The sequence below is a fragment of the Ornithodoros turicata genome, chromosome 1 (genome assembly GCF_037126465.1).
Source record: "Ornithodoros turicata isolate Travis chromosome 1, ASM3712646v1, whole genome shotgun sequence".
NCBI classification, from domain to species: Eukaryota; Metazoa; Arthropoda; class Arachnida; order Ixodida; family Argasidae; genus Ornithodoros; species Ornithodoros turicata.
This window is the reverse complement of record NC_088201.1, coordinates 177,627,346-177,647,189: the sequence shown is the minus strand read 5'-3', so window position 1 is coordinate 177,647,189 and position 19,844 is coordinate 177,627,346. Positions and strand designations below refer to the sequence as shown.

At 49.5% G+C, this 19,844-nt stretch overlaps 2 long non-coding RNA genes across 2 annotated transcripts; one reads left to right on the top strand and one right to left on the bottom strand.

Moving 5' to 3' along the window:
• Nucleotides 1–3,563: 3,563 nt before the first annotated feature.
• On the bottom strand, nucleotides 3,564–4,040 carry LOC135373329 (uncharacterized). Its single transcript, XR_010416413.1, has 3 exons — nucleotides 3,863–4,040; nucleotides 3,704–3,806; nucleotides 3,564–3,651 (listed from the first exon to the last, which is right to left on the bottom strand). It is a non-coding gene; the product is annotated as an uncharacterized LOC135373329 (long non-coding RNA).
• A 10,114-nt stretch (nucleotides 4,041–14,154) lies between these two features.
• On the top strand, nucleotides 14,155–15,034 carry LOC135373323 (uncharacterized). Its single transcript, XR_010416412.1, has 2 exons — nucleotides 14,155–14,399; nucleotides 14,859–15,034. It is a non-coding gene; the product is annotated as an uncharacterized LOC135373323 (long non-coding RNA).
• The last annotated feature ends 4,810 nt before the right edge of the window (nucleotides 15,035–19,844 follow it).

Genomic DNA, 19,844 nt, shown 5'->3' with positions numbered 1-19,844 from the left:
CGGTACACTTCGTGCAATAAATGTTTCCTCACCACGTCCTTCTTAACTCCTTTCGCTCTCGCGATCTGTTTGTGTGACCCAGCCAAGAGAATGCTGTACATTTTCGCTCGGATGGCTACGACTTCCTGAATAACTCCACCCCCCGTCTCGTCTTTGAAGAACCCCATCTGGTTCGCGTGCTCGTCGTTGAAAAGCGGGTGGTCTGGCGGATAGGAAGACAGATCTAACTCACTCTCAATCTTCATCAGCTGCTCTTCCAGGCTTTCACACGTGAGAGAAAAAATTATGCTGTCCGTGTCGCTATAGATCAATTGCACTGGACATGACAAGCGAGAAAAGAGCGACTCGTAGATGAAGCTGTACATTCGGACTTTGGATATTTCTAGAATGGCGAAGCCCACGTAAAGGGGGTGCGTGCATTTGATGCGGCGCTGCTTCATCTCGTACAAGATGCACTTGTCACTCAGAATGAGAAAATGCTGACAGTCGACGGAGCTAGCTTTTCTGAGCGCGCTTTCTTTGTCGTAGGCTATAGCGTACCTTTTCATCCGTCTTACATTTTGTATCGTCTTACCGAACGTACTATTCGACATGGTTTTGTACAGAAGTCGCTCGAATTTCGTGGACGCGGCATTCCTCAACGCGACGTTCCTCTGCACGAAGGTTCGCAAAAAGTTGTCTTGGCGGAACGAGAGGATGCTGTGAACACGTTTTATTTTCATGCCCAACCTCACGTACAGAGCGAGCAATGCATAATGAACGACGTAACGTTCTTTGTCGTAGCACGTCAGCAAGAGTTTCTTGGTGGGAGGGGCGTTCAGCGCCAACGCATCTTTCAGGTGGCGTTGGTAGGGGGAGAGTTCGTTCTCGTCCACGCACCTGTGTTCGGGTGCCAAGGGAAAATCCCTGGTGAGTGCGTGCAGTTCTTCGGGATACGACAAGTCTACTACGTAGACGTAACCCACTTCCGAATCGTGAGGAATGTTGAGAAAATCGATCTCGCTCCACCTCGAAGGATCGACCCACTCAAAGCCCCCTGTTGGGAGATGAAAAGTCATCGCGTAGGGGTACAAACTGTTCACGTCGAGGTACTGGATAAAAGTCTTTTCTTGCTGGGGATCGTAATCGTCGCACCCCTCGTGATTAGCCCGGCAGTATCTGTGGAAGCTGTTACAAATGCCTCCCCTGATTCCCTTCTCGATCGTTTCGTACATCTCTTGGTCGCTTATGAGCTCGAGTTTGACATTGGTGAGCTTCAAAGCGCTACTCCACGCGTAACTGGCGAGGGACACGGTGCGTAAGATATCTATCCCATCCGTCTCTAGCGCAATCTTTCTGAAATACAGCACGATGTCGCACAGCTGACAGGTGTCGAGCGTGACGTAGAGACGCGTGTAATCTCCTAGGTCCTTGCATTTGAACAATTCGAAAATCTCGAGGGCGTACTGATAGTCCTCGTCCGTGATCTCTTCATCGTTCAGGTCACTTTTGAAAGCTTCCTTTGGCGGTAGTGCGGGCAAATTGTACGCTTCGAAACTGTCGACGAAGGTGTACGGGTAAATTCCCTTCTTGAGAAGCCGTCGGAAACGGTCACCAAACATTTGACGGGTGCAATGAAACGCACTCTCGCCACCGCTGGAGAGGAGCGTTTCTACCAGGTTAGACAACGAGAGGTTGAAAAACTGCGTAGTATCGCGGAAATAGAGATCACCAATATTGAACCCTCTTATCTTTTCCGAGCTCGAAGCTAAGATCCACGGTTCGCCCAGATTTAGAACGTGCATGTGGCGGAGAAGGGAGCTCAAATCGTACTGCAGGTTGTGCACGCACATACGACGAGTTCTTTGGTGTTACGACACGTAAGGTTACACGTATCACACAGCGTCGCGACAAAATTCGAGGAACCGGGGTCTACGAAACGGGTGTGGTCGTGATGCGACACCTTCCGCGTATGTCGGTTAAATTCGATTCCACAAAATTCGCAGTGCGTAGCGCTCGCGTGCCGAAAGTGGTCTTCCATACTCATGACCAACGGTGAGGGAAGACGGTTCAGCCTATCGATTTGTTCGCTAAATCGCTTGAGCGAGAGCAAGCATTTTTCTGCCGCGTTGGGTCCCAAATAGCCATCTACGTCCATTATTTTCCCATCACAACTTCTCACTAGCACAATGCTATACGAGCTCATCCTGTGCACACTCGAGGCGTCCTTAACGAGCGCGTCCTTTTCCAGTATGCTTTCCGTGTCCAACACCGCAAAATAGGGATAGGGATGCATGTACTGTATCTTGGTGAAGGAAACGCTCTCCCCCGCTTTTGGCATTTCGAGAATTACTTCGTTTACGTCTCGACACAAACGTTCGTGCTGCTCCAACGCCCCTCTCGTCCTATAACCGCTCGTGCATTTCTCGCAATAAAAATAGTCACCTCGCCCCATGAAAGTGCTAAATTTTCGGATCCCATAGAAATGCTCCCTAACCTCGAGCAGGTGGACTTTGTCCTGATAGAGCGTGCAGGGAACCCGTCCGGTAGATATCGAACTCGTCTGCTCGTCGAACACGTAGATGTACACGGAGATTTTGTTTTTTCTCTCCCACAGGGCAATGTCTTCGTAAGTGACTGGGAAGCAGGGTGGCCAGTATGTTACACGCGTCTCCGGATTCGAAGGATTCATGTATTTGCGGTATCTGGCATAATCGTTTGGGTTGTTCCTCAAAGGATGTAAGAGTGCCAGCACGCTGTACTTGAAACACTCGTTTTCGTGATTCGGCGGAAGTTTGACGTTTGTGAGAGTCTTTGTTTTTTTCTTCAACATTTCGGGAAGCTCGATCGTGCACCCAATCCGCTTCGGTTTCAAACGCGTTAGTTTTAAGTCGACACATTGGACGTCGTTCGAGGTGAAACCAGACCCTTCTCTCGCATAGTTTTCAACGCGTTGCGAGGACTCTGCGATGGCAGCATTTATCGCGCCTTCGATTTCTTGGCGGTTATGAACGACTCTCATGTGAAGGTTCACGTGAAGGAGATGCGAAGTCAACCCGTCGGCTCCGTCCTTAACCATGAGCGCCTTCGAGCACAGACAAAATTTGAAAGGCATGGGATAAGCTTCGAGGACGCGCGTGATTACTGGAGCTATGCTCGGTAGATAGAGTCGCAAATCGTCGACGTTGTCGTCGTGCGGGGAACAGAGAAGCGTGTACCTAGTAGCCGTTCCATCAAATGCCTCATCTGTGACAAAGAAAGGAAGGAATCGTCTCTCCGTGACGGAGGGATGATTCTCTACGACGTGTTCTCTCAATTCAACGATTCTACGACCCTGGACAGGCTCAGCTTCGTTTCGAAATTCTGGGCTTGCATCTGGTGATTCATCTCGAACCCTACCAGACAGAGGAATGAAATCTGCATACGACTGATCCCCTTCCCACATGAGCAATTCGTCTGCATTGTCATGTCCATCTAGGGGTTCGTCGTCGTCGTCGTCGTCGTCCGTTTCAGGTATTACGAAAGGCGGACTACTGACTCTGTCGTCGTCGTCGTCATCTGAAAGGACGACTGGGCTGTTACCGAGATTCTCTATTCTAGCTTCGTGCTCTCTTTCTACGGCCACGAGCATGGCATCGATGGGGTCGTACTGACATACGAGACAGCGCGGCACTGCGGTCAAACAAAATCAGTACGAGATTTCCTCTCACGAAACAATGCTCACTTTTCCCTTCAGTTGAGGAACGCTTGAGATTGATGATGATGATGAGAGAGGATGGGATGAGACCCTGTGTTCAGTGACATGCGGTGACAGCGGCTATTGGTTCCTGAAAAACAATGTCATGCATAGAATACACTCTCACAGCAGAGACGGTCAACTTACATTTTGGTCCACGAAACGACTCACGTCGTGGATGAATGCCCCTCGTGGGCTGTCGATCAATCGTCGTAGAACTAGCGCACCTTTTATAGTCGCTACACCGCTCTCCTCCTCCTCGCATTGCGACGGTGTCGTCTGTACTTTGACCACCCCGCCTTCCGTCTTTCGCGCCTTTTTGCGATGTCGCATATGACAATGATGTCATCGGCGTTGAATAAAACATTACAGTAATTTCTAGCTAACACTCTGGGTCTTCTTGTCGTCATGTACAAGTCGTCCCAGAGTGGGATTCGAACCCAGGATCCTTCTACACTGGGCGCGACACACTAACCACCAATCTAATTCGTACTGCGTGACGTTTTTCGTATTGCGGGGTTCGTGTCTACACACGTCACAACATGTTCAAACACGTCCAAACATGTTCAGACATGTTCAGTGACGTCACAACATGTTCAAACACGTCCAAACATGTTCAGACACGTTCAATGACGTCATAAAGAGGAAGAGAGAGGAACGAGTGTGTCCAGGGGCGACTTCGACGGTTCGCCGCCCGTGTCCGAACATGTTCAAACATGTTCAAACACGTCTTAACATGCCCAAACACGTTCAATGACGTCATAGAGAGTGAGAGGCAAAGCTTTACTATAAATGTCGAAGCGAATGGTCGATCGTCATTCCATTATGATCAGCTTGGTAGACCCTCGTAAGTAATACCCATGACGTCATCATCGCCGAAATGTTTGAAGAGTTTCGTTTCCAGTGTACAACACTTTTGCTGCGCGTGAAGTCGGTTTTTTCCCGCCTCACATATTTCGGGAGATTGGCAGCGCCCGCTTCTTCTGCACCAATTGTGGTGGATTGTGGTCCAAAGGTACGCTTCCTCGTTATTTTTTAATACGTTCTATAATCGTTCACATTTTTTTCCAGAGCAAAAGCATTGGACGGACCGATTGATTCGCCCGTTTCTCGGCTGTCGGACGGTACCGTTCGACGTACGTTGCGAAGGACTTCGACTATTGAAGGAAGATGGAGAAGATGGACCATCAGTGTCACTCTGTGACTGAAGAAGATTGTACGTGTGTGTTTGAGATATAAAAGCACGCGTTTCTCACACTCCTTTCGTTGCAGATTACGAATGGCTACTGACGGGAGATCTGCCCATGGTCCTAACCTTCAAGCCTCCTCCAAAGACCTTCTTTTTGCGAATCGGCGATCAACTGACTACCTGTCGTTGCGGTGGACTCTGGTCGAGAAACCCCAGCCATTGGTTAGACTCGAGCCTTCGTCCGTATTTGGGCTGCCTTCCCGGCTACGAAACCAAAGCTGGAGCCTAATTCATGTGTAACGAGAAATAAAGGTTGTCTACTCTCATTCCGTCTCAGTCATGATGACGCCCGAGCAGAGGTTTGCCACCTTTGTGCAAACACGAATGTATCGGGACTTGCTGCGATTACGCGATTATATTCACGGCGATAGCTGCGAGGGAGACTTTCGCTCGATTCTCAAGACGATACCCTTACGTCTGTTCACCGTCAGTGGGAAGATTGCAAAGAAAATGAAGCGTTTCGTAGATTACAAGCTCGAGCTGTTGGAAAAGTATAGACGAGGAGAGACAGTCGACCCGTGTCTCATCAACGCGGGTTTCAACCGACCTATCGTCCGTCGCTACTGGCTTCTCCACACATCCCTCGACGTCACGGTGCAGACCGGCGACGACGGCGGTGAGCGTCGGGTCAGCACGTTGGAAGATCGTCTCGCAAGGGTCTTGTGTATGTCGTGAATAAATAAATAGTCTATTTTTTACGAAACGAGTTCGCTCACGAGGAGACGTTTTATTGTTTCGTCATTCTCTTCGAGGTTACAGGAAAACATGGATACACAACTTTTCAAGCTGTAGCGTTTCGACATGCGCGTGGCTACGTAGATACAAAAAAGCCCGCAGTAAGGCGAAAAAGGCGATTGAATACACTTGTCGTTATACTCGTCCACTACAGGTAAAGTCCTTCGAAGGTTTGCTTCGATGGGGGGAAGTCCGTAGCTGTCGAAAAACACGGTAGACCAGTCGTAGTTTTTCAGGTAGAGCACCCAGTGCTGCCCGCGTCTTCTTCGCTCTTCCGTATTGATGATTAAATAACCGGGCTTGCGTAAAACGAAGGCTTCGTCGGAAGCGCAAATGCCTCTCAGCATGGAGGAAGCGAGGGGGTTCAGGGACACGAGTTCCAAGATGTCGCTCTCGTACATCTTTTCTTATGGGAAGGTGACCGTACGGTCCTTGTCGACGTACATGAGCTTGGGACACTCGGAAATCAAGAGGACGGTGACCGCGTGTGGAAGGGCTTTAGCGAAGCGTAATTGCAGGCGAACGTTTCCTTTTCGCCACTTGTTCAAATGCGAAGGAGAAGAACACTTGTCCACGTCCAAGTTAAAGTAGAGAAGGAACCCGTTCGTTTTAAATCGCTCGTAGCTATACTTGAAATGTTTCTCTCCCAGTTCTTGCAAGAAGTTAAAGTAGGGAATTTTGACGAGGTCGTTCTGAAAGTCGTACTCGGCTCGCACTTGCTGGCCGTCCACGGAGAGCATCGAATGAGACAGGTCGTAATGGCGGAATTTGTAGGGGTTCGATTGGATGTCGCCGAGAAAGTCGGACGTGGCGAGCAGGGCGACGCATAATTTGGAAGGCACCCTTTCGGGGTAAACGTTTTCAAAGTGAGCGTCCAAGCTCCCGGCACTCAAGCTCCGCACCTTGGTTTCCAATCCGCGTAACGGTTCCGGGACATTTGATAGAACGCCGTTTGGTCGAAAGCCGTTTGATCGAACGCAGGACATTTGCTCGAAAACCATTTGATTGAACGCCGTTTGATCGAAACGGCAGCGGTCGTTTGATCGATTTTTTTAATTGGTTCGCTTGGAGTGTCGAAAATGACAAAAAATGACAAGAAAAAAAAAAGCTGCAGTTCTAAATGCAGTTATCCTAAGGAACATTTAACTTTGTGTAATCTGCTTCCCCGTAAACACATTCCTCATGCTAAACCACTTTTTAGTGTCCAAAAAGCACTACAAGAGCCAGGGTTGTTCACCGTTAACCATAGATGGGGAAGTTACTTTTATTTTGTAGTGCACTACCGTTACTCACTACTTTTTCGAAAAGTAACGCGTTACGTTATTCGTTACTGTTGCGGTAGTAGGTAACGCGTTACTAACGCCGTTACTTCTGATAAGTAATGCCGTTACTTTTGCATTACTTCACCAGTTGTCCTTATAATATGTACCATTTTTGGTTGAGTCGCATAAGTGCATTCCACAAATCAATACAAGCAATGTTGGGCACAAACAAGGGTCACGCATGAACACAAGTTACACGTACGATTTATTGCAACGCAGAAGTATAGTTGATGTTCAAAATTTTCATCGGTGAGCTTCGCCCGTTGGGCTGAGAGGACGCCTAATGACCAGTGAGTGCTCCTTGTCAAGGTTGACAGAGACGGTGACCTTTTATCTCATACAGTACAAATCCAAACAGCCAATTCCTTGGTACTTTGTTACTTGTTCAGAGGGCAGAGGCTATTTTTCTGCCGCTTTTGCCCCATTCGTCCGAAAAATACCAGAGGGAGTGAAAAACAGAGGCGGTAAACAAAGGTGACACCTCAACCAGGGTATGTCAACAACACTTCTTTCGCGTTCTTCGTGGGTGTCGATGCGACCTTCTTGTCATTGTTGAAGATGAATAGAAAAAATCGGGGATTTTCCCGGATTCTGCAGGCACGGTCCTCGCTCAAGCTTTCAAGTTCTCGAACACGCAGTAACGCATAACGCCGTTACGCGTTAGTTGTTAAAAATGTAATGACATTACGTTACTCATTACTTTTCTCCCAAATGTAATGCGTTACCATATTTCACTACTCGAATGTAACACGTTACCGGTAACGCACTACTTTGTAGCGCGTTACTCCCCACCTATGCCGTTAACCCGTTGGACAACCGAATAGGTTTTTCCGCTCTGACACATAGTGACTAAACATGCTGTACTTGTTAATCCCCCAACCCTTTGTCAAATAATAATTGATGTCAAGTATTAAACATTTTTGCAAATGAATTAAAAATAAGTAAATGACATTTTTGATGATTTATTCCCGTCGAATATGAACAAATAACAAATAATAATTAACAGTGTATTATTGTTTGTAATCAACTGACCACTGGATAGGAGAAAGAGCAGTTTCAGTTTATTTACTTTTCGCCTATGTGCAAGTGACCCTAAATTTAGTTCTTGCAACAGACATGTATCCGAAGAAGTCCTTCGAAACTTACACAAGATAAGCAGGGCAGCAGACCTTTGTACTTCCTCTATTTCTTCGGATAGCGTGCATGTGTAGTGATTCGAGGCTGCAGATGCATACTCTAAGGTCGAACTAAGGTTTTACATGCTGTTAATTTAATATCTCTCGTTGTACCGTGGCGAAATTTCGTTCTTAGCACCCACAGACTTCGCGTCGCTTTGCACATATGACTATCCCGTTTCAGAGCGTTCCCTTTAAATATGTCGCCAGCAATAAGAAGGGTGCCCAGAACAAGCATAGACTATCGGCTGCTCTCAACCTGGGGCAGCTTTCTTCAGTATGTGTCCTACTGATTCGTAAATGACAAACGTCTGCAACTAACCAGTGGTCTCCCCTCTTCGGCTGCAAAAAGCAAAAAAAAAAAAAAGAAATAAAAAAAGCAGAGGACACTGATTGCCTGCTCCGTATGCTCGAGTCAAAAGTAACCGAAAAAGTGGTGCGGACAACACAGCTTTGAATTCCCTTCGAACAAACGGTGTCGATCAATCGGCTTTCGATCAAACGGCTTTCGACCAAGCGGCGTTCGATCAAACGCCTTCGATCAAACGGCGTTCGACCAAACGGCGTTCGACCAAATGGGCGGACACCCCGCGTAACACGTAGATGGCCGGCGTGGTCTGAAGCCACCGCTCGTATTCCAAAAATAGGGAAGGTGCCAGCGTCACCTTTTTCAAGTGTAACGTCATTTCTTTAATGTCCACCTCGTAATTGTACGTTTTCTTGTCTTTGGGAACCGATACGAGTTTAAATTCGTCGTTGTTTAACAGGAAAACGACGCGAATTTCGACGGCAGGTACCATCAGGCGCGGCTGTTGAAACAGGTCGGTATTGATCTGACCGACCAGGTTAAAGTATTTTCCACCCTTCGTCGCTTCGTAACGTTGTTTCGGACCGCGAGACGAGACGTCGTAATCGTCCGTTAAATGTTCGTCGTCCTCGACATAAAGTCCAGCCGCGTGCACTGTTTCTTGAGCCATGGGCGTGGAATGAAGCACGACGTCCAAAATACTCCTGTAGGCGTACAACTCGTTGGAACTGACGAGTTTGTTGTTCGCATAAACGGTGACCGTCTTAAACATGCCGCTCAACAGGTGGTTTATTGGGAAAACGACATCTTTCTCGTCCATTTCTTCCCCGTCGTCGCGAACAATGCGCACGGTCAAAGACACGAAACTGCCGTAGAGATCCAAGTGTGCCATTTGCAAATTTTGAATACAAAACTCGATCACGGAATTATTTACTCCGTTGACCGGATAAAAAAGTTGGTACGAAGTATCTTCCACGCCGTATTGAATGGAAGGGGGTTCGAATATCATCACATCACTCGTTAGACAGATCGGCGTCTGTATTTTTCCTTTCGTTGACGTCATGACGGAGCGCGCGCAGCGGATGTGTGACCTTCACGGCGTACCAAAGATATCTGCAGGTGCGTCGTGTGTCGGCGCCTTTTGTTGTCGTTTGCGGCGTTTCTTCCCATTGTTGTTTCCAGAGCCCTCCATGGAATCCAGCACGTCTCTCCCCGTTGCTATGGCCGTCTTTTTTACTGCGCGCGATATTCCTTCGCCATCGGCCAAATTCCGCGCCAAGCGCTTCAACGTTCTCTTGGCGATCGGTTTTATTTGCTGCCAGATGGGAACGATAAACTTGGATATGTTGCTCAACACACCGCCCCCTCGTTGGAAAAGGGGTCCCGTGTACACGGGAATTATTTTGGGGGAATTACGGTACATATTTGAAGTGCAACGTTAGATTGGTTCTGCCTTTGGACCGCAACGGCAAACGTCTTCCCGTTTCGTCCGCGAGAACGATCGTCACTGAAGGAATTTCGAATTGAGACAGGTTAAAATACTGGATGTTATCTAACGTGTAGGTGACGACGTGCTTGTCTTTCTCGTAATAAAACGGTAGTATTTTTAATATCGGTTTTTTCCCGCTCCCCACGTACGTGGGTTCCACGATATCCGTGTACACGATTATGTTGTGAAACGGGGGTTCCAGGAGTACCTCGACGGAGCTCGTGGCATCATCATCCCCCGTGAACACGGTACGCGATTCGAAGCCCAAAAGCACGGCCAGGTACTCGGAAAGTCTTAGGGTGGAGGTGCCCTCGGAAAGCCGAATTTTACATTTCTGTTCGGTTCCGTCGAAGCTGAAGCGCGCGCGTTCGCCTACGCGCTGATTAATCGCACTTAGAAGTGCTTGCGGCGTCGCATAATAGCCGAGAGGCAGATGTACTTGCAAAGATCGAGGAATTTTCGTCTTGATCGTGAAAGAAAATTGACGCGCTACGGGGAGAGAGACGCGTAGCGTTTCTTCGTGTCCCTCGACGGGTGTGAGATGTAGCAGCTTGACAAAGGGTTCCGGTACGTGCAACCCTTTCGGTGTTTTCAGAGAGTACACGTTATCCGCGAATTCTAGCGAGGCGTCCAGCTTGTGCGTCTGGAAATACTTGTTGAGTGTGTTCCGTAGGGACGTGGTTTCCGAATTCAGAGTGACGTCGCCGAAAGCGACGGCGGCTGCGGCGTGCTCCAATAAGATGGAGGTGGCTTCGCGTTCGCTCAATTTGGGGGGTTTCACCGCACGACCTGCTTCGCGGGACGCTAGCGAGGCGTCGAGCGCTTGCGCGAGCCGAGGGTCCAATTCCACGGCTTTCACGTCCACGGGTAAGACGAAGTCGTATCGCGATTTATTGTACGCGAAAGAAACGTCGAATTCCGAAAGGGCTTTTCCCAAATCCCTCTCGAGATCCGAGGTGACACGAAAAGTTCTGCCGGCTTCCACCGTGTCCTCGAAAGAAACCTCGATTTTCGCATCTTGCCTTTCGTACCCGATATTTAAAAAATCGTTACTTATGCTGAGATCCATCAGACCGACTTTATACCGATTCGAGAGCTGAAGCGGACTATCGAAAGCTACCGTGAAGGCGTTGAGTTTATTCGAGGGAAACTTATCCATGCTGGCGTTCGAGAGCAGGTGGACGTAGATGTCTGACATCATTTCCGAATCTTGACCACGTCGCTGCTCGGAACCCAACTGTCGTGTTCTTTGTCGTAACCGAACCAGCGAACCAAGGAGAAGCTCTGACCGTTCACCTGCTTCTTCCTCAGCACTTTCGTTACTGGCCAAGGCTGATTGGCGTCTCGGGTTACGACGAGTACCTCCTCCGGGTAGAAAGATCCGTCCACTTCCTTACCCCGGTAATCTTCCAGGTGTACGACGGGAGGAGAGGTGTCTCTCAGGCGGGAGACGGTGAAAATCTGAGGCGACCAACTCCCTTCCGAGCTCTTATGAAAACCTTTTCTGTGAAGTAGGACCCTCACTTTATCCCCCAGTTTGAGCTTCTTTTTCACGGAGGGTACGACGGGCTTCCCATTTATCTTATTGAACAGCTCCAATTCGTTTTCGGGCGTGACTTCGGACGGGCTGATGCCCAAAGTCCTGTGTTTGGTGGTGTTGTAGTCGCGCACGATCTTGGGAAGCGCGGAAACGAAGTGGTATTTTCCCGTTACTCTAAAATAACGGAATATTCTGTCGCGTAAAGTGCGTATGACGCGCTCTGCCTGCGACGCTTTGATTACTGGAGAGAAGGTAGAATACATCTGTACCTTCTTTCGTGAGAGATACTCCTTGACGGTCTCGTTGTAGAATTCCCCGCCTCTGTCGCAAAAGATGCGTGTAGGTACGTTACCTCCCCGAAAAAGTCTTATCATGGACCTTTTCATTTCGGCGGGGCGCTTCGTCTTTAGCGGGAGGGTGCGCAGAAAGCGGGAGAGGGAATCGATTGCCACGAGAATGTAGCGGTAGCCACCGTTGAATCTCTTGTATTTTGAAAAATCGGCGAGGTCCATTTGCCACACGTCGTTGATCTTGAGCGCGATGATGCGTCTCCTATTAAACTTTCTTCTGACCGGATGGTGGAGCGTGTAGGCATCCAGCTTTCTGAGAATGGCGAGAGCCTTCTTTTTGCTCAAGTGATGCGCTTTTCTATAACGTTCCACACCCCCCAAACCACCCTCTGGTTTCTCATATCCCTCCATAAGTCGTCCACGCAATGGAGGCTTGCTGCTGCTGTTGAGGCTCGCGAGATTTGGGTAGAGAAATCAGACGCAATAGTTTCGAGACTTTGGGGAACCAGGAAGGTTTCTTTCCCGCCTTACGTTGCAACAAATAATTGACGAGTTCGTAAACGGAGGAGCGTCTGATGGGCTTGCCCGACACGGAGACACAACCCTCGCGATCCCAGGAAAGAACCTTCTTTAATTCCGAGACGACCCTTTCCGCTTCCTCTTCGTCCACCTCTGGAGAGAGGAGCGAATAGTCAAAGTCATTTGTAGCGTCGGACACCTTGTTTTTATTGTCGTAGGGGTCAAATCCGTACTGCTTGAGTATGCGATACAGTGCTTGCAGTATGAGTTTCACTTTGACGTCGTCACTCTCCTTCGAGGAAAGAATGTTTCCGATGGAGGTGGTCACTTCAATTCTCTTGGCCATTGGCGAAAAGGTTTAACACGGCGGAAAGCAGGAGAGGAACCACCGACGAAAGAACGCCCTGTCCTCGCTGCTGAGACAGATAGCGCTTCAAACGTTGCGGATTCTTGTGAATCTTTTTGTAGGCGAGCCGTCGTAAAAAGCGTTTGTGCTTCTTCAAACGCGCGAACGTATCTGGAGCTAGAGCCACCTTTCCGTTCAATACATTGAGGCAAATTTCGGAGAGGTGTTTCATGTCGGACGAGGACGAACGTCTCAAGACGTCGCGGCGGCGTGGAGGGGGTAGAGTGGAGAGTACTTTGAGTAAAGTGAGGTGAGGGCGGAGATTCATTTCGGAGCGTAGATATATTGACGTTCTCCCGGAAAGATATTGCTACGCAACCTGTGATCCTCGTGCGTATAGTTGTGAAGATCCACGAGTAAATATGCGTGGGGCGACGACATCGCTTGTTTATATGCGTCCAGAAAATACTCCAATCTTTTTCTTCCAAATAGCTGTTGGCCGAAATGTTCCATCTGGTGCACGCTGCGCACGGTGCGCCACAGGACGACGTAACTGGCGTTGTAGGATATTGTTCTAAAATGGCTACTGTCGAAAAAGATGTTTTGAACGAGTAAGAAGATCGAGGCGTTGGCGTGGTGAGAACCCCGAATGAAAAGATCGGTCACCTCCTTCAAGGAACCGGCGTCGGTCATGTGATCGTCGACGACGATCAGCGTAGCGCGCGACGTGTCCCACTCTCGCGGTAGCTCCTTGGTAAATTTTACGGAGTCCCCGAATTCGTCCTGCATGCTCGGCGAAGCATATTTCTGCACGTAGAATATTTGTGACGGAGGCTTGTCTACCACGTCGTTCAGGTTCCTCAACATGTTAGCAACGAAAGTAGATTTGCCGCACATGGAGGGGCCGCTTAAGATACAGCGAAAGGGATGACGGAAACGAAAAGGTTCGGGGGAAGACATGTTACGTGCGTACACGTTTCACGAAGAGAAAGAAGAGACTGAGGCTCGAAGAGAAATGCATCGCTTTTATTTACACATCCTCGTCGTCGTCCTCTACATCGGAACTGCGTTCCCAATACAGATTGTCCAGGCTAAAGTTGGACTTCTTTTTCGCCATTCTGTCCGCCGCTAAGATGCGGTCGAGCGTCTTCATCTTGTCCTGACACATTTCTTGCCGTGCTTGCAACCATTCCAGGCGGTGGACTTGAAAGGCTTCCTCCACGATGCCGCGTATAAATTCGCGAAGTTCTTCGTTTTTTGTCTTTTCCTTGCGACGACGAGAAACGCAGGAGAATAAACCACACATGGCGTTTTCCACGTATCGGTCAGAATGATGACGCGAGCGCGGTGCGCGCTGCCTTTATAGAGATAAACGCGCGCGCGCAAAGAACGGAGAATGAAAGCGAAACTGAAAAGCCACCCGTCGCCGCTAGGAGCGCGCGCGCAGCAGAGAGCCGAAACCGAAAACACCCGCGGCCGGCGCAGAGGGAGCTAGCAGCGCGCGCGCGCATGCGCGGACGGGTGGAGCAGAGGGCGCGCGCGCATCCATAGCGGCCGCTGCGCGTCGCCTCTCTCAGTTTCTCTCGGACCGTCGCGGAAGACGGACGTGCGCTCCGCGCGCTCGCTCACTTTCTGGCTGGATCTCGTAGAGAGCAGACGTATGTTCTCCGCGCTCGCTCAGTTTCTGCCTGGAAGTTGCCGCGGGGGAAAAGGTGAGTGATTTGACGCGCTCCTTTTCTCGTATGTTTGCCGTGTTTAGCGGTGACCGCGCTCGTGTTAAGCCTTTTCTCGCATGTTTAGACTTGTTTTGCGGTGTCCAAGCCTGTTGACGCATGTTTAGCGATGTGTGGTTCCCGCCTTGTGTTAGCTGCGTAGTGTTGAGGTTATGCCCAAGCGCGCTCGTGTTAAGCCTTTTCTCGCATGTTTAGACTTGTTTTGCGGTGAGCAAGCCTGTTGACGCATGTTTAGCGATGTGTGGTTCCCGCCTTGTGTTGGCTGCATAGTGTTGTGGTTAGGCCTAAGCGATCGCCCCCGTGAGCCTTTTTCCCCGATGTGTACTGTTTTCTGTTTAGCAGTAGCGGTTAGACCTTTTCTCTCGCATGCCTAGACTTGTTTAGCAGTGCTGCCATTTTTACCTGCCGCTAGTATCTTGTTCTGTCTTTCTCGTCTAGAGCTATGACGGTGGCGGCATCTGGTGTGATGCCTTGCAACTACGTGGCCACCTGTCGTCGATCTCTGCAACTGCTGGGTGCAAACTACCAACATGGCGGGCGCTGGTCACTCGGGTGTTGCGGAGCGGCTTCTTCGCCGCGGCATCGTTGATTTTCGAATAAATTGTTTCTCTCCACTCTATCTCTATCTTTTCATTTTATTTTCTACCTATTTTTTTATTTTTTATCAGCTCAACTAGCCCACAACTCACACAGTGGTCTGGACACGTCCTAGATGCACCCCAATTAGTGTAATGACTCCCTGGTGGGTCCTAATTACTGTGGGGGGTCCCAATTAGCTCTAATTGCTCATTAATGGCGTCCAGGCCACTGTGAGAGTTGTGGGCCAGTTGAGCTGATACATTACTACTAGCATTCAGCGCGTGCGCTTGCGTTGTACTGGATGGGCCACTTTCGCAAAGCATTAGTTCCTCGCGGACTAGGGAATAGGTACCCTGAAGCCACTTCCCCGTCCCTGTTTTATCGACGTATCGCAGAGCGTTTTTGCGACATACAGGCTCAGGACCCTCAGGTCGATCCTCGATCGGTCCCTGCATCACGTATCTGCGAACTATGTCTCTTGGATGAACCCCGGTCGGATAACTTGAGAAACCTGGGTCTATCGTGGGGTGATATCCGGCCCGACAATTTCCCACGCGAAGTCTGTGACTTTTTGTGGAAGGCGGCCTGGGGAGTTCTACCTACGCGTGATCGCTTAAACCGGTGGGGTGTTACCAATACCTCCCTTTGTCCGAATTGTCCCAACATTGAATCAGTGTCTCACGTGTTAGACGACTGCGTTGTAGCAAGGACGTTTTGGACTCTCGTTTGCCGGGTTTTCCCGTTCCGCTACCGTTTAGGGCACCGGATCAGGGACAGGTTTGTTCTTCTGCTCGTTGCAGTGGCAAGGTACGTCTTGTGGAAGAACAGATGCAGAGCGGTAGCTCAAAGCAGGCGCCTTCGCGTTCAGTACCCTCTCCTCATGTCGCTCCACAAGCAGGTAGTCATTTTCTTGGAGACCCAGTTTGTTACACTTGGAGAGACAGAGTTCCTCCGGAGATGGTCGACACGGTACATTAGTGTCCGCCGCGGCCGTGTCTCCTTGAATTGCCACTGGCTCCCTTAGTGGCGTTCTTTTGTGGGATTCTTTGGGAATATTACACTTGTTTTAGCTCGTCTTAGAGTGTGACTTCTCTTGTGTAAGCATTTTGTGTAATTAGTTTGTGCTACATTATATTGGAACTGTATTGAACTTGTACTACACACGTTTACTTGGTTATATTAAATATCCTAAACAGCAGCGGCGAAACTCGTCATTTTCGCGTAAGTTACGATAGCCGAACGAAAGTTAATGCATCTGGTTTTGCACGTGATTGCGCCCAAAATTTTGGATTCTACTCTCCTTTCCGCTCCCACTTTTCCTTCGAAAGAGAACTTTTCCGTCCAAATTCATACAGTACTTCCCTTTCGGACTTCCTTTCGCAAGCACGAAAAGGCCACCCTAGGACAGGTTGTCGAACGGCGACCTTCAGTTGAAACTCTTGTGTCCGTCGATACGCCTATCGGGTTTCCTTCTTCCTAATAGGAACCCGTCGATTCCTAGGGTAGATTCAGACGGTGTGGACTGATCTCCGGGATCGATTCACGAACTGCATGAACGTCACAGCTTACGTCACGTGCGCTCTCCTGCACCCGAGGGAGGGCGGAGCGTTCGCCTCCGCCATGCAAACGGCCCGCGCGAGCAGCTGTCGATCCCCGTGACGTCACTCGCCTCACGAGGATAACTCCCTGCTCCCAGTTCCTTGCGGGAACCCCCCTTTAATAGCTCAAGCAGGATCGCTCTCTTAGGTGCTGTTACGCATGATATTCATGTCACCGTATTTGGCAGAATACATAGCGAGCGTTCCGTCTCTATACGTTAACGTTAACACGTGTCAGCGGAAACGAAACGCAATATTTCTTTCACGCGTCAATTAGAGTCACTGAATAGGGAACAGAGTAGCGACACTGAACCGCCCCGGCCACGGTGGTAGAAGTCTTTCAGGTGGAGTGACGGCGCGTCGGGAGAGAGCAAAATTCTGTCCGCGGTTCAAACATCCGCCGTGAGCTGGCGCCACCGTGATTGGGCCCGACGTGCGGCTCCGCTCGCATGGAAAGCAAGGGCTGCTAAAGCATCATGCCTGTGTAGCGCGCTTCTGTAAGCCTTCATACGAATGCTCTGGTGAATGTCGTAAGTCGCCTGATTGAACATTGTCACCACAGCATAAAGTGAACCACTGGCGCGAAGTGGAAGGCATACAGTCGAATGTGCTACCGGAACCCGAAACGGCAGCAAGCCAAGGAAACGGAGAGAATAGGGGGCAACGACAAATTAGAGTTTCTTTGCATTAAGAAGAAATTCAATTGTTTGCGTTGTTTTGAAAATGTGGTACTAATATATAGGAAGAGGCGAGAGCGAGGAAACAACTTAAGAAGTGCTGAAAGTTTGAATAGGTTGCCGGTACAGTATTAGGAGATTTGCCGAAGCGCTACCGCAAGGTAAAAAGGAAAGGGGAACGGAGTCGACACGGCTAGGCGACACATTTATTAAACATTTAAAAATGTCAAGAAAGAAAAATGAGACGACTTAAAAAAACGTCAGGCACACACACGGGCGCTCAAATTCAAATCAGTGCGATATCAACAAAGCAAGACTACGACGCCGAAAAAGTATGTGCTAGGAGAAGTCGTGTCCTGCTGGTGGAAAACCAGGCGGCACTCCGCTAAACCACTAGACTAGTTTTGAAAGCTTGCGCAGACTTCGCGTCTTGTTCTTTTCGTTTCTTTTGAGCTGGGTACAGTACTGGCGCATTCGCTCTGCAACGTAGTAATGGAGCATATGCGCCATTATATCAGCATACCTGCCAACTATCCCGATTCATCCGGGAGACTCCCGGATTCGGACCGGTTTGTACGATTGTACGGCCGAGAAGCAAATCTCCCGGAAAATGCAGTTTCCCTCTCTATATCTCAAACGGCTGCTTTTTCTCTGGGCACACAGAAGAAAACGTCAATCCAAATCCAGCCCAATTGCCGTCGGAATCGCTGCCGCTTCCCAGAGCCTCTGTGTTACGGAGTTCAGGTGTTCTGGTCATAGTTCTAGTTCTAGCACTTCTAGTTTCCGTGCATTTCCTCCATGTTTTCGGGCGACAAAGGTGCCTTTGCACTATAGCTGTTTCGACCTTGCGTACCTCGCAAAGAGAACAGAGACGTAGTTTTGTGACCTCACGTTCTTTTGAGAAAGTGTCATAGCCTTGTCACAGCTTGACACCCAGATAGTTTCTTGGAGAGGGCAAAGTCTGTTGCTGCAAAACTTGTGCCCGACGAGTGCACTGGGGTGAAGTGTGCTCGTGTTACGAATGCAAATAAAAGCCACCCAACATCGGCTTTCTCTTACCCCCCCCCCCCCCCGCGCTTTTGAAATCTCCCTAATTTGGATGTTCCCAAGTTGGCAGGTATGTATCAGCTTTATGGTCACTGCATGGGAATGACAAATTGTAATTGTCTAGGATGTAGTCAATTGTCTGGTCATATACTCCTTTCTCACACGCATGACCACCGTGAAGCGCATCGACCAACCTGACCATCGTGAAGCGCGTCCCAGGTTTTCGAGACGAACCTTTCTTTCAAATGTTTCTCGCAGACGTAGTCTGTAGTCTGAAGAAGGCGATCTTTGCGTGGAGTAGCATGTCTCCAAACCTTCAGGCGGTCCTCTTCTTCAGGAGCGGAAAACAGGGACACCTTCTCTGTACACGTTTTATACCCGGAGTTACATCGCGGCACGAAGCACTTCTTCCCCATGTCGGATCCGTTGTCATCAGAGCTTTTTTTGTCATCAAATACATGAGTTTGTAAGCGGAGGCAAGACTCAGCATCAAAATAGAGCGCTCTTCAATTTGGAGCCAATGCACGGTAAACGCGGAAGCAATGATAAGAGGGCCCCAATACGAGTGTCGCGCTCTGTCGGCATGGAAGGGAAGCGCGGACCGACCTTGAACCACCCGACGGCGTGGAGGAGACGCGGCGTCGGATCACCTTACTATCTACCACCGTGGCCCCGGCGAGCGAGACCGCCATATTGGGTCCGGGGCGGCTGCGTCGCCTAGCAACGGGACGCCAATCCCCCCCCCCCTTCTCCGCCGGAGAACAGCGCGCAGTCAAGCCAGCTCGCAACCGAGGGAACCAGTTTTGAATGGAGGGGACTCAATGTGGACGTTCCCGTTCTTGGAAAGAGAAACCACGTGACAGGATCGGCCTAATCGCGGACACCGAACGGTGGCTCCGGCGCGGAAAAAGAATGCGACACTCTCTGTACCCCTATTTAATGATTCTAGTGTCAATAAGCGCCCAAGATGCAACGCGTGCCTTCGCAGAAGTGGGATTTCTTAAAATTGCCTATTCATGCGCCAGTTCTGAAGCACATGTAGTAGAACTTTAAAACATTTTGACGTGAAAACGTCCGTCAGTTCGGTTTGGTAGCCAGGTCAAAATTTAGGATGCGACGAAATTATGCCGAATTTCATGATGCAAAAGACGGCCCTTTATTTACAAAACATGTGACGTCACAAGAAGACCAGGTCGAGGTTATATTTCGCCGTGATAAGCAAGAAGCGATAAAAACCACTGATCTCTATGTATAAAGGCTGGATCGCGCATAGGAGAGGGGCTCGTGGGAGAGAGGTGCGGCAACCGGCCGCCATGTTGGAGGGCCCAATGGCGCCGGCTGCTCCCATAGGAAACAATGGGAAGAGATTCGATTTGGAGCATTTGTTACTCTTTAAACGCTCCTCATTGTTGATTAGCACGCATCTTTCTTAGGAATCAGTGTGCTGGTGTATTCCTACCGTGCTTCGGCGGTGTGTCTGTAGTTTTCATGGTAATTACGTTCTTTTTCTTCTCCGCTTCCTG